The sequence below is a fragment of the Ctenocephalides felis genome, unplaced genomic scaffold, assembly GCF_003426905.1.
Source record: "Ctenocephalides felis isolate EL2017-DRISC unplaced genomic scaffold, ASM342690v1 CF-g0.4_SCAFFOLD_01604, whole genome shotgun sequence".
Lineage (NCBI taxonomy): Eukaryota > Metazoa > Arthropoda > Insecta > Siphonaptera > Pulicidae > Ctenocephalides > Ctenocephalides felis.
In genome coordinates this window covers 52,836,946-52,852,756 of record NW_020537758.1, presented here as the reverse complement: position 1 = coordinate 52,852,756, position 15,811 = coordinate 52,836,946, and positions in this window count along the sequence as shown.

Below are 15,811 nucleotides of genomic sequence, written 5' to 3'. Positions count from 1 at the left end.
CGCCTTCAATCCATCAAACAGTAAGAACTCATCAAGTATCTATCAGGCAGTCTGTATCCTTTATCAAACATTTTAAAACATGTGTTCTAATCTTTTGTTTTTTTTTTTATTTCAGATTCAATTACCCACTTCTGAATCAACAGCCCTCATCGCTTATAATCTATCAAACAGTAAGAACTTATCAAGTATCTATCAGGCAGTCTGTATCCTTTATCAAACTTTTTAAAAGATGTGTTCTAATCTTTTGTTTTTTTTTATTTCAGATTAAATTACCCACTTCTGAATCAACAGCCCTCATTGCTTATAATCTATCAAACAGTAAGAACTTATCAAGTACCTATCAGGCAGTCTGTATCCTTTATCAAACATTTTACAAGACGTGTTCTAATTTTTTATTTTTTTTATTTCAGATTCAATTATCCAATTCTGAATCAACAGCCCTCATCGCCTTCAATCCATCAAACAGTAAGAACATATTAAGTATCTATCAGGCAGTCTGTATCCTTTACCAAACAATTTAAAACATGTGTTCTAATCTTTTGTTTTTTTTTTTATTTCAGATTCAATTACCCACTTCTGAATCAACAGCCCTCATCGCTTATAATCTATCAAACAGTAAGAACTTATCAAGTATCTATCAGGCAGTCTGTATCCTTTATCAAGCATTTTAAAAGACGTGTTCTAATTTTTTATTTTTTTTATTTCAGATTCAATTATCCACTTCTGAATCAACAGCCCTCATCGCCTTCAATCCATCAAACAGTAAGAACTTATTAAGTATCTATCAGGCCGTCTGTATCCTTTATCAAACATTTTAAAAGACGTGTTCTAATCTTTTGTTTTTTTTTTTCATTTCAGATTCAATTATCCACTTCTGAATCAATCGATTCTAATCAGACTGTAAGTGCTCATGAAGGATCAGTCGACAATCAACTGCTTGGGTTTTGGAACACTGATTCTTATAAATTTGCACAAGTGGTTCTTTTTGTAACTGTTTAGTCTTAAGCATGTTCTTACCAGTAGTCTTACTAACTCATTAACAATACTAACATTTTAATAACGTAGTTTGATCAGTTACAATAAAAACCACTTGTTGCAGTTTACTTAGGAAGACTTAGTGAAACGGCTCAGAAGAAAACACTTAGTGAGTTACATTTTTATAATGTATTATAGTAGTCTGAATTATTACTAATTAAATGCTTTTGTTTACAGGGTAAGCAATGATCGCTTCAGGATGCTTACACACGTGCCTGCATTGGACCTATCTTGCTGTCAGAAACAACATTAATTCAATGGTGTTCATAGAGAAGATACGTGCTGATGTGTTAGCATTGGAAAGAGCAAAAACTACTTGTGTATTCAATCAAGGGTTATGACTTGAATACTTACAATATATTCATCTATCTATCAAATATATAAATACATCGTTGTATTAGTTCAATTTGTTGTTTTAATTTCCATTAATTATTTACTTATAAAATAATTTAATTATATTACATGAATATTTAAAACTATTTTAATGTTATAGGTATGATAAAAAAATATCATCCGTCAGTTCCGATAAATCAAGACAATGTGAAGTGAACAGCAACCGAATGGCTCCATTGTGAAAACTGCATATACAGAAGTTTCAATATTAAAACATTCGTTGTGCAAACAAATATAAGTATTAGAATATTTTTATACTTAGAATTAAGAATTCTGTTAAATAATAACTTATTGATTAGTTTTATAGATATATTTGACATAACTTCAGGCTTTCCTCTTACTTTTCCTCGAATGTCTTGGATTTTGCTCGAATGGCCTGCGGCCTGGTCTATACTTGTACCACCCTGGTGTATACTTGTGCCACCCCGGTCTATACTTGTGCCACCCCGGTCTATACTTGTGCCACCCCGGTCTATACTTGTGCCACCCCGGTCTATACTTGTGCCACCCCGGTCTATACTTGTGCCACCCCGGTCTATACTTGTGCCACCCCGGTCTATACTTGTGCCACCCCGGTCTATACTTGTGCCACCCCGGTCTATACTTGTACCCTGGTCTCTTAGGCCACTGCATTTGCCCCCCTATGGTTTCTTGCCCCTTGATTTGTATTCATGTAAATTGTTGACTAATGTTTTGTTCAAATAGTTTCATATTTAGTTTATAGTATTTTAATTATTGTACAATATTGTTTTATTACAATATTAATAAATCTTTCTTACAGGTTGTATCGAATTGCTAATTTGACTAGTGCTGCTGATCGTGCTGTCCCAGAACACTTGTCAAGATTCTACTATGTGTTGCATTGAGAAGCCAATGTCAAGAACCTATATGTTTGTAATACATTTATCTAAATATTGAATACAATTATTGTTAACCTTTTAAATTCCTTGTTTTATTCATACCATTATTGTTTTCTTTCATTGTGAGTCTTTAGGCATTCGATCATTTGCTAGAGATACAAACACATTAACTCATTTGCTCATGAAATTTTTTTTTATTCACCACTCACTGAATTACATAAATATTTATGTCTTTGCATTTTATAGGTAATATGGGAGAAATTCATTTATCAATTCTGACGAATTAAGACCAGAGTGAAGTGACCGGCAACCGATAAACCTCATTATCATGTTTGGATGTCTTAAACTTCTGGCCTCTGATGACTTCGATGTCTTTTGTAATTAGATAAATCAAGACAAAGTGAAGTGAACAACAACCGATTGGCTTTACATATATTATATTGAGTATATATTTAAGAATTAGAAAGGTCCCAAGTCACTTGTCAAGATATACAAACATATTGACTCGTTTAATCATGTAATTTTTTGTTCATTATTTACTAAACCATGGATTTTTACTCAATATAAACATGTCAAAAACACACATTTTTCCTTTCATTATTTCATATCTAACTCATGATTTGAATTTTTACATGTTTATATAATAGTAGTAGTTAATGAAATAATGAATAAATATATTGTATTTAATTTAATTTTTTGTTTTAATTTAATTATGAGCCATTTTATGGCCATATTACATTATGCTGTAACGTAAATTACAGAAATATTTAAACATGTTACAAACATATTTAAACCTTTGCTTCGACTCGGTAGAACTCTGCGTCATTGCTTTGACTCGGTAGAAACGCGTTGACAATAGACTCTGCTTTTTTCCAAACCCTTATGTTAGTCGAGTGCCTTAAACATTTAATGTGTCAAACCGATGTTTTCTATTGTTTAAATATTATACTTTCTATTATTTCTTTAAATGGTGCACTTTTTTTTCTTATTTTTAGCTATAAATATCATTTAATTTAATATCATACTGTTATTATTATTATATATACTATAATATATATATACTATAATATATATATATATATATATATATATATATATATTATACAATTAGACAAATGTTAATGTATTTGTCATTTTCATTACTGTAATTGTAAGAATAAATTAATATAATTGTATTATTAAATACTGTGACACATTGATTGGAAGTTTTGGATAAAACTAACTAAACTTTATTTGGAGTGTTTCATTTCACACAATTTTCAGTGATATATGTTAGAAACACACCGTATAGGTATAGGTATTATAAACATTAATATATTTGTTGATGTTATCATAAACATTAATATACTCATTAATTCGTTTTTCGGCGAAGATTTATTATTTTGAACAAATTTCATAAAATATATTACAATTTTTGTAATCTAATTCTATTATGATGAATGAAGTTAATGAAGTTATGACTTTGATCATTTTAAATAGACTAATCTATGGTTATTCACTCATTTCAAACATGTCAAAAATGATAACACTTTTCACTCACTTTAATCTATACTATTATTCAAAGTGTTAATTAGTTCATTTTAATTAATTTACTTTAAATATTGGTCAGTTTTACTTAACTTCGGACTTATACAATAAAGATCAACTTCTCAAATTGATTTTTTTCCTCTTTTGCACAATGACATCTTCATTTTTATTGAGATAATTTATTTTTATTAGATAATTTTATTATTATATCAATTGTATTAATTTTCACCGACACGTTTACGCTACCACCCCTTCTCCTTACTTTACACTACCTTAACCTAATACCTACCTACGTTAAGAACTAACACTCTTACCTTGCTTACCTTTACCACGTCTCGAACCTGCTACCCTGCTCTCTCCATTGACTCCCACCTCCTAACGCGCGACGCCACGACGATCACATTAGTAAACCGTTGCAAGGTAGATGATATTGTATATTTTAAACGAAAAAAAACTAACAGGTCATATGGCCAAAAAAAGTTGGGTTTGTATGGCCTGTGTTGGCGTAATGGGTAGAGTGATGGCTTCGTACCATAAAGGTACCGAGTTCGAATCATACCTTAGGAGAAAAAATGGAAAGCAGTAGTGCTGTTCGCTTTGAGGAATTTATTTATTGTAAGACGGCACAAAGATAAAATTTGGATTTAATAAACTAAGAGGTCATGAGGCCGAAAAAAAGCAGATTCGATGTGGCCTGTGTTGGCGTATTGCTAGCGTGCTAGCTTCATGCCAACAGGGTACCGAGTTCGATTCATACCTCCGGACACAAAACGCAAAATAGCGTGGCTGTTGACGCTGTGGAACGAGGTATGCACGGAATCACATCCGTTCGAATTGGAGACCCCAGGTATGCTCCACTCGATCTCGATTGAGAGGAGAGATACGCGCGAGAATCCCGTATCATCCCCTAATGAACCCCGCAGCATCCCCGAACATAGGCGAGGGGGGATTATAGGGGGGTGTGGGGTTCACGAACCCGCGACCCTGTGGTCCCACCCTCGAAAAAGGAAGAGGGGGGACTAGAGGGGGGTGAGGGTTCCGCGCGACGACCACCACTGGGTCGCGCCGGTTGAAAAACTGGGTGCATCACAGAGAGTGTCGCGCCGGTGTGCGAGTCCCCGGAGCACCCATCGAGTGCGATGATGATGGGGATGAAAAAGGCGCGGAAGAGGCAAGAGAGGGGGTGAGAAATAGGGAAAGGGGAGACAGGAGGGGAGAGATAAGGGGGGGGTGAGAGATAAGGGGGGAGAGAGTTTTGTTTCTGCGATTTTCGTTGCGTAGCAACCGTTGCTATGTAACCTCTAAGACAAAATTTCCAGTAAAATTATTTTGCGATTTTCGTTGCCTAGCAACCGTTGCTATGTAACCGTTTTTGTTTATTTGTTTTTGCGATTATCGTTGCCTAGCAACCGTTGCTATGTAACCTCTAAGTTAACCTCTAAGACAAAATTTCTAGCAACCGTTGCTAAGTAATGGTTAACCTCTAACACAAAATTTTCAGTAAAATTATTTTGCGATTTTCGTTGCCTAGCAACCGTTGCTATGTAACCTCTAAGACAAAATTTCCAGTATAATTATTTTGCGATTTTCGTTGCTTAGCAACCGTTTTTGTTTATTTGTTTTAGCGATTATCGTTGCCTAGCAACCGTTGCTATGTAACCTCTAAGTTAACCTCTAAGACAAAATTTCCAGTAAAATTATTTTGCGATTTTCGTTGCCTAGCATGTAATGGTTAACCTCTAAGACAAAATTTTCAGTAAAATTATTTTGCGATTTTCGTTGCCTAGCAACCGTTGCTATGTAACCTCTAAGACAAAATTTCCAGTAAAATTATTTTGCGATTTTCGTTGCCTAGCAACCGTTGCTATGTAACCTCTAAGTTAACCTCTAAGACAAAATTTCCAGTAAAATCATTTTGCGATTTTCGTTGCCTAGCAACCGTTTTTGTTTATTTGTTTTTGCGATTATCGTTGCCTAGCAACCGTTGCTATGTAACCTCTAAGTTAACCTCTAAGACAAAATTTCCAGTAAAATTATTTTGCGATTTTCGTTGCCTAGCAACCGTTGCTATGTAATGGTTAACCTCTAACACAAAATTTTCATTACAAAATTTCCAGTAAAATTATTTTGCGATTTTCGTTGCCTAGCAACCGTTGCTATGTAATGGTTAACCTCTAACACAAAATTTTCAGTAAAATTATTTTGCGATTTTCGTTGCCTATCAACCGTTGCTATGTAACCGTTTTTGTTTATTTCTTTTTGCAATTTTCGTTGCCCATCAACCGTTGCTATGTAACCATTGCGTTAATTTTGTGTTAGAGCAACAACACGGTTACCTAGCAACAATAATCGGATTATCGGAAGTCCGGATTATCGGAAGTATGGATATTCGGAAGTCCGGAACATCAAAGGTCCGATTATCGGAAGTCCGGACAATCGTAAGTCCGTAACATCAAAGGTCCGGATTATCGGAAGTCCGGATAATCAAAGGTCCGTATTATCAGAAGACCGGATAATCGGAAGTCCGGACTATCGAAAGTCTGGATAATCGGAAGTCCGGATTATCGGAAGCCCATACCTGGGGTCCCAAATCCGAACGGATATGATTCCGTGCATGCCTCATTCCACAATTTCGTGTCCCGAGGTACGAATCGAACTCGCTACCCTTTGGCTACGAGGCCATCATGCTACCAATTACGCCAGCACAGCCCATATGAATTCTGCTTTTTTTCGGCTTCATTTTCGACTTGTTAGTTTGTTACATCTAAATATTAACTTTGTGTTACTCAACAATAGCTAAGTAACACAACATTAGCCCGTACTGCTGAATTCCGTTTTTTGGCTGGAGGTATGATTCGAACTCGGTACCCTTTTGGTAGGAAGCCATCACTCTACCAATTACGCCAACACACGCCACATAGATTACACTTTTTTTCGGCTTCATGACTTGTTAGTTTGTCATATCTAAATAACTTATAAGTAACCTTTGTGTTACTTAACAATAACTAAGTAACACAACATTAGCCGTACTGCTGAATTCCGTTTTTTGGCTGGAGGTATGATTCGAACTCGGTACCCTTTTGGTACGAAGCCATCACTCTACCGATTACGCCAACACAGGCCACATAGATCACACTTTTTTTCGGTCTCATGACTTGTTAGTTTGTTATATCTAAATAACTTATAAGTAACCTTTGTGTTACTTAACAATGATTAAGTAACACAACATTAGCCGTACTGCTGAATTCCGTTTTTTGGCTGGAGGTATGATTCGAACTCGGTAACCTTTTGGTACGAAGCCATCACTCTACCAATTACGCCAACTCAGGCCACATAGATTCTGCTTTTTTTCTGCCCCATGATTTGTTAGTTTGTGATATCTAAATATTAACTTTGTGTTATTCAACAATAAATAAATACCACAACGTTAGTCGTACTGCTGAACTCCGTGTTTGGGCTATAGGGAAGATTCGAAATCGGCACCCTTTTGGCACGGAGCCATCACTCTACCAATTACTCCAACACAGGCCACATAGATTCTGCTTTTTTTCGGACCCATGACTTGTTAATTTGTGATATCTAAATATTAACTTCGTGTTATTTAACAATAGAAAAATACCACAACCTTAGTCGTACTGCTGAATTCCGTTTTTTGGCTGGAGGTATGAATCGAGCTCGGTACCCTTTTGGTACTAGTCCATCACTCTACCAATTACGCTAACACAGTCCACGTACATTCTGCTTTTTTCGGCCTCATGACTTGTTAGTTTGTTATATCTAAATATTAACTTCGTGTTATTCAACAATAAATAAATACCACAACGTTAGTCGTGCTGCTGAATTCCGTTTTATGGCTGGAGGTATGATTCGATCTCGGTACCCTTTTGATACAAAGCCATCATTCTACCAATTACGCCAACACAGGCCACACCAACCCAACTTTTTTTGGCCATATGACCAAAGTTATCTTCAGTACGGGAATTTTCAGTAATTTGTCTTAAGGCACAATGCCATGCATCGCTAGAGTGCACAAATTCGTCATTTTAATAGGGCTCGAGAACTGAAGAACATATTTTTTTAAACTTGCAGCATGTATACGGATCTTTATATTAGTCAAATTGCCAAATTTGATAACTTATTAACCAATTCGATAATTTACGCTTGGAGAGGGAGGCAAGGCAAAATAATAAATTTTAATAATAATAATTTGGTTTATTTCAACCCAAATTTTGCACTGCAATCGTATTATGTTTTGTTAATTATATTTTTTGAAATAAAAAATGTTGTTAATTATATTGTATAGAATTTTTTCTCACTATCCAAATTTTGCCGCCCCCAAAAATATGCCGCTCTGGGCAGTAGCCCCTACTGTAAATCCAGCACTGGGTGTGGAGCACCTTTAATGTGCGGTGCAGTTAATGGTGCGCCCCATTGCACGAATACCGACGGCGAATTCTGTTCGCAATGTCTGCGCACTTTGCGAACAGATTTGCCGTACGGATTCGTGCAATGGAGGCGAGCTAAGAGGACACCTTTACATCTTGCTTATGAATAAAATAAATAAATTTATAAAAGTGTAAAATTAATTTTAAGGTTATAATCACATAATGTTAAAACATAATGTTAATAGAATATAAAGTGGTATATTATACTAACTCAATATAATACAATCATAAATATATTTATATATTCACAATACGATAATAAAAAAAAATCAAAAATAGATTCAAAATTTCGTATATTTATATATACTTCCACCAAATACATTTGTACATATAGTTTTTCTTTTAATGATTAATATAATCAGTATCAAATATGTTAGCTGTGAACAAATTACATGTGCGACATGTGTTTCAAAAATTTAATTGAATTAAATGGATCGATAAAAATTTTTGTAATGTCTAAATTTGTATTAGACACTTTTAATATCATTGATCCCAATATCATAACAAATAAAATGTAAGAGGAAATATGAATAATTTTAATACAGTAACTGTTCAAATTTTTCAAAATTAAGTACTATCCATGTTTATATAAAAATAACGAAATTTATATTTTAGATCATTGGTTTTAAATATCATTGATACCAGATCAATATTTTTATACATCATGTTAAATAAATAAAATCAATAAAAAAACATTCTCTACCAATTCTATTGTTTCCATGATCAAGATTTCAGACTGTGGCAGTAGATATAACAAAAATGCGACCCTAAATACAATTTGAACCAAATTTTAACCAAAAATGTAAAAAAAAGATTAATAAAGGCATATTCATAAAAGCATACTGTCAAAAAACATGCATATTTCTTCTTATTAAAACAAGAATTCAGAACAAGGAAAACATAGTTAATAAACAATAGAAACATAGTTAATATAAAATAAATTTCTTCCTAATGAATTAATTATAACTAATAAATTCAAGATTGCATAAAAACTCAGGTATAAAATACATACCAAAAATTCAAAATACTAATTTTCATAAAAATATAATAAAAATGAACTGAATTTATTTCTGTTCATAATTACTTCTTATTCAGATTACAATTAGTTATGAAACAATAGAAAATATATATTTTCATATTGTCTTTATGAAAATAAATTATATTAATTATATTTGGGATTCAAATATTAATTTCAAAAATAGATCAGGATATATTCAAAGCTATGAAAAATCCTTTGAAAATCCATTATGTATATATATATATATATATATATTTAATGCTAATAACATTGTTAATATACTGTTTAAAAAATGCATTTTGAAACAAATGCGTTTCACATATAAATATAAATATATATAGGTATATATTTAATCATTAAACTATGCTCATGACTAGCAATGGACTTGCAATATATCATACGGGCAAACACTGTCCAATAAAAAAAATACTTGTAAAATACTTTAAGTCCCCAAAGATTATGTAAAAATGTTCAAGCAGAATCTTGAAAAAATAATCTAGTTAATAAGTTTCCAGATGTGATATATAGTACTGCAAAAATAACTCCATATACTAGTCAAGACATTCATCTACAATTTATCAATAACATATTCTAACAATATAATTTCTATCAATAAACAACATTGATAAAATTATATATAAATTGATATAATTGCTATAATATATATATTTATGTTTAAATAGTATTCCATTTTACATACACAGCATGATTGTATATATTTTAGTTAAAGGGTCATCCATTCTGAATCAAATATACAGTATGAGCAATCACAAAAACTCTGTTGGACAGAACAAAGCAAAATCATAAAAAATAAATTTATTTGAAAAATATATGTTGATGAAAACATGATTAATAATCTCAGGAATTCTAACCTATTTGGTTTTGAAAATAATGCAATAATCACTTGTTTTACAACAACCGTTTAAATTACATAATTAAAAATTTTGTTACATTTTTAGGTAAAATTGATTTAGAAATAAATGCCCCCTTAAATAACTCTGATCACAAATTAGTAGACATCATATTATGAGTCTTCTCAACTAAACTAGTTTATGAACATTAATTACTCGTTCATAAAAAACAAATATAATTTGTCGTGGTACAATAAATTAATAAATTTATTTCAAATTAAAATTACAATTGGAAATAATATGATAAAAAGATGATTCAAAAACAAAAATCCATTTAATTAAAATTGACTCTGATGCAATGTCTCAATTACAAGAAAAAATATAATACTGTAAAAATTGACAAAATACAGAAATTTACTGTTTATCACTTCATTAAAAATTTTTATAAAGATCCATAGTAAAAAAATAAACTTACATTTTATAAATCGATATTAAATGATAAAAAAAATTCAATAAAGGATTGTTTTGCATCAATATATTCCTACATAGCTTAAATTAAAATGACTTCTAAAATCGAAAACTTCGACAATGTTGAATTGTTGGCATTGAAATGTTTGCTTAATGCCAACTATCCAATTTATTAGCATTTTTGAATAGAAGAATATTATTCTACTTACATATAATATATATATTTTTAATTTGCGAATCATACCCAAAAATAGATACTTTAGTACGGATATTTTTATACTGACAGTTAGTGCTTGTCTATAATTATCAATTTTTACAAGTTATATTAATATGTGTTAGTGATAATATAAATAATTCAAAACCACTGAAGATGACGTAGAATTTTACGTCGAAACGTATGGATAAATAAAGATGTTTTGAAAAAATCTTTACTTTACTTTTTTTACTTGATGTTACGCCCTCCAAGAAATCTATCATACATTTCAACATCAAATTTAAACATTTTCAACATATATATATATATATATATATATATATATATATATATATATATTATAGTATATATAATAATAATAACACAGTATGATATTAAATTAAATGATATTTATAGCTAAAAATAAGAAAAAAAAGTGCACCATTTAAAGAAATAATAGAAAGTATAATATTTAAACAAGAGAAAACATCGGTTTGACACATTAAATGTTTAAGGCACTCGACTAACATAAGGGTTTGGAAAAAAGCAGAGTCTATTGTCAACGCGTTTCTACCGAGTCAAAGCAATGACGCAGAGTTCTACCGAGTCGAAGCAAAGGTATAAAAAGCTTAACCAAGATGCGGCAAGATGTTTGCAAACACCCAAACAGTGAAGAAACTGTTCTACACAATTGACTACACTAAAGAGTGCACTCAATAAGTATCCCTATTAATAACACAAGAAATTTTTAAAATGTAGACATGTTTAAATATTTCTGTAATTTACGTTACAGCATAATGTAATTTGGCCATAAAATGGCTCATAATTAAATTAAAACAAAAAATTAAATTAAATACAATATATTTATTCATTATTTCATTAACTACTACTATTATATAAACATGTAAAAATTCAAATCATGAGTTAGATATGAAATAATGAAAGGAAAAATGTGTGTTTTTGACATGTTTATATTGAATAAAAATCCATGGTTTAGTAAATAATGAATAAAAAATTACATGATTAAACAAGTCAATATGTTTGTATATCTTGACAAGTGACTTGGGACCTTTCTAATTCTTAAATATATACTCAATATAATATATGTAAAGCCAATCGGTTGTTGTTCACTTCACTTTGTCTTGATTTATCTAATTACAAAAGACATCGAAGTCATCAGAGGCATGTTTAAGACATCCAAACATGATAATGAGGTTTATCGGTTGCCGGTCACTTCACTCTGGTCTTAATTCGTCAGAATTGATAAATGAATTTCTCCCATATTACCTATAAAATGCAAAGACATAAATATTTATGTAATTCAGTGAGTGGTGAATAAAAAAAATTTCATGAGCAAATGAGTTAATGTGTTTGTATCTCTAGCAAATGATCGAATGCCTAAAGACTCACAATGAAAGAAAACAATAATGGTATGAATAAAACAAGGAATTTAAAAGCTTAACAATAATTGTATTCAATATTTAGATAAATGTATTACAAACATATAGGTTCTTGACATTGGCTTCTCAATGCAACACATAGTAGAATCTTGACAAGTGTTCTGGGACAGCACGATCAGCAGCACTAGTCAAATTAGCAATTCGATACAACCTGTAAGAAAGATTTATTAATATTGTAATAAAACAATATTGTACAATAATTAAAATACTATAAACTAAATATGAAACTATTTGAACAAAACATTAGTCAACAATTTACATGAATACAAATCAAGGGGCAAGAAACCATAGGGGGGCAAGAAACCATAGGGGGGCAAATGCAGGGGCCTAAGAGACCAGGGTACAAGTATAGACCGGGGTGGCACAAGTATAGACCGGGGTGGCACAAGTATAGACCGGGGTGGCACAAGTATAGACCGAAGTGGCACAAGTATAGACCGGGGTGGCACAAGTATAGACCGGGGTGGCACAAGTATAGACCGGGGTGGCACAAGTATAGACCGGGGTGGCACAAGTATACACCAGGGTGGTACAAGTATACACCAGGGTGGTACAAGTATACACCAGGGTGGTACAAGTATAGACCAGGCCGCAGGCCATTCGAGCAAAATCCAAGACATTCGAGGAAAAGTAAGAGGAAAGCCTGAAGTTATGTCAAATATGTCTATAAAACTAATCAATAAGTTATTATTTAACAGAATTCTTAATTCTAAGTATAAAAATATTCTAATACTTATATTTGTTTGCACAACGAATGTTTTAATATTGAAACTTCTGTATATGCAGTTTTCACAATGGAGCCATTCGGTTGCTGTTCACTTCACATTGTCTTGATTTATCGGAACTGACGGATGATATTTTTTTATCATACCTATAACATTAAAATAGTTTTAAATATTCATGTAATATAATTAAATTATTTTATAAGTAAATAATTAATGGAAATTAAAACAACAAATTGAACTAATACAACAATGTATTTATATATTTGATAGATAGATGAATATATTGTAAGTATTCAAGTCATAACCCTTGATTGAATACACAAGTAATTTTTGCTCTTTCCAATGCTAACACATCAGCACGTATCTTCTCTATGAACACCATTGAATTAATGTTGTTTCTGACAGCAAGATAGGTCCAATGCAGGCACGTGTGTAAGCATCCTGAAGCGATCATTGCTTACCCTGTAAACAAAAGCATTTAATTAGTAATAATTCAGACTACTATAATACATTATAAAAATGTAACTCACTAAGTGTTTTCTTCTGAGCCGTTTCACTAAGTCTTCCTAAGTAAACTGCAACAAGTGGTTTTTATTGTAACTGATCAAACTACGTTATTAAAATGTTAGTATTGTTAATGAGTTAGTAAGACTACTGGTAAGAACATGCTTAAGACTAAACAGTTACAAAAAGAACCACTTGTGCAAATTTATAAGAATCAGTGTTCCAAAACCCAAGCAGTTGATTGTCGACTGATCCTTCATGAGCACTTACAGTCTGATTAGAATCGATTGATTCAGAAGTGGATAATTGAATCTGAAATGAAAAAAAAACAAAAGATTAGAACACGTCTTTTAAAATGTTTGATAAAGGATACAGACGGTCTGATAGATACTTAATAAGTTCTTACTGTTTGATGGATTGAAGGCGATGAGGGCTGTTGATTCAGAAGTGGATAATTGAATCTGAAATAAAAAAAATAAAAAATTAGAACACGTCTTTTAAAATGTTTGATAAAGGATACAGACTGCCTGATAGATACTTGATAAGTTCTTACTGTTTGATAGATTATAAGCGATGAGGGCTGTTGATTCAGAAGTGGGTAATTGAATCTGAAATAAAAAAAAAACAAAAGATTAGAACACATGTTTTAAAATGTTTGGTAAAGGATACAGACTGCCTGATAGATACTTAATATGTTCTTACTGTTTGATGGATTGAAGGCGATGAGGGCTGTTGATTCAGAATTGGATAATTGAATCTGAAATAAAAAAATAAAAAATTAGAACACGTCTTGTAAAATGTTTGATAAAGGATACAGACTGCCTGATAGATACTTGATAAGTTCTTACTGTTTGATAGATTATAAGCGATGAGGGCTGTTGATTCAGAAGTGGGTAATTGAATCTGAAATAAAAAAAAAAACAAAAGATTAGAACACATGTTTTAAAATGTTTGATAAAGGATACAGACTGCCTGATAGATACTTGATAAGTTCTTACTGTTTGATGGATTGAAGGCGATGAGGGCTGTTGATTCAGAATTGGATAATTGAATCTGAAATAAAAAAATAAAAAAATTAGAACACGTCTTTTAAAATGTTTGATAAAGGATACAGACTGCCTGATAGATACTTGATTGGTTCTTACTGTTTGATGGATTATAAGCGATGAGGGCTGTTGATTCAGAAGTGGATAATCAAATCTGAAATAAAAAAACAAGAGATTAGAACACGTCTTTTAAAATGTTTGATAAAGGATATCGACTGCCTGATAGATGCTTGATAAGAGCTTACTGTTTGATTGACTAGAATCGGTTGGTTCGAATGGGGCAGTTGATTCAGCAGTGGAAAATTTAATCTGAAATAATAAAAACAAAAGGTTAGAATACATCTTTTAAAATGTTTGAGAAAGGATACCTACAACCTGATAGATACTTGACAAGAGCTTACTGTTTGATTGATTGGAGTCAATAAAGTCGGTTGGTTCGAATGGGACAGTTGATTCAGTAGTGGAGAATTTAATCTGAAACAAAAAAAACAAGAGATTAGAATACATCTTTAAAAATGTTTGATAAATAACACATACTGCTGAAGTAGGTAAAGTTATCTGCAGGTTAAAATTAAATATAGAAATCCCAGATTCAAACTATTTCATGGATTGATAACATTTAGTGCTCACACTTTGTCCTTAATTGATTTTTGTATCATGGCCTCCAAGAACGCGCTAAAAGTGATGAAACAAAGTTAATGCTTCAATGTAACAACTTATGCATATCAGAATATGAATAAATTGGCGCAATGCTGTATGGATTGCAAACGGCAGCAGCTGTTCATAATTGACAATAGTTTAATAATTATATAATTAAGTAATACATAATGTCGAATGATTCAGATTATTACATTCTTGTTTATTAGTGGATTATTGTGTTAGTGTGTCAGTCAAAACTAGAACTACAAATGATACCTACATAACTTATTACTACCCCAAACTACTATATTAGCATGCAAGTAATTATCTGAATCATGACATTACATAATATGCTAACAAAGTAGTACTTAAAAAAAATTGATACGATCGCGTCAAACTACGTATGCCGTTCACTATCTACTGTCAATGTCACAAATTGTTAAAAGAAATTGCACAAAATTTAAATACAATGGAAGCAAACCGCGAATGAATGAATGAGAACCCGACAATGATTTCTTTAACTTCGCTCGTTTTCATAACACACTTATTATTATTGGGTACTTCCCTGGGTCCTCTCCCTTGGTCCTGGAGGTCCTTTTGCTTTGCTGCCCATCACGCAAATGAACAACTTGACAATCGCGTGGACC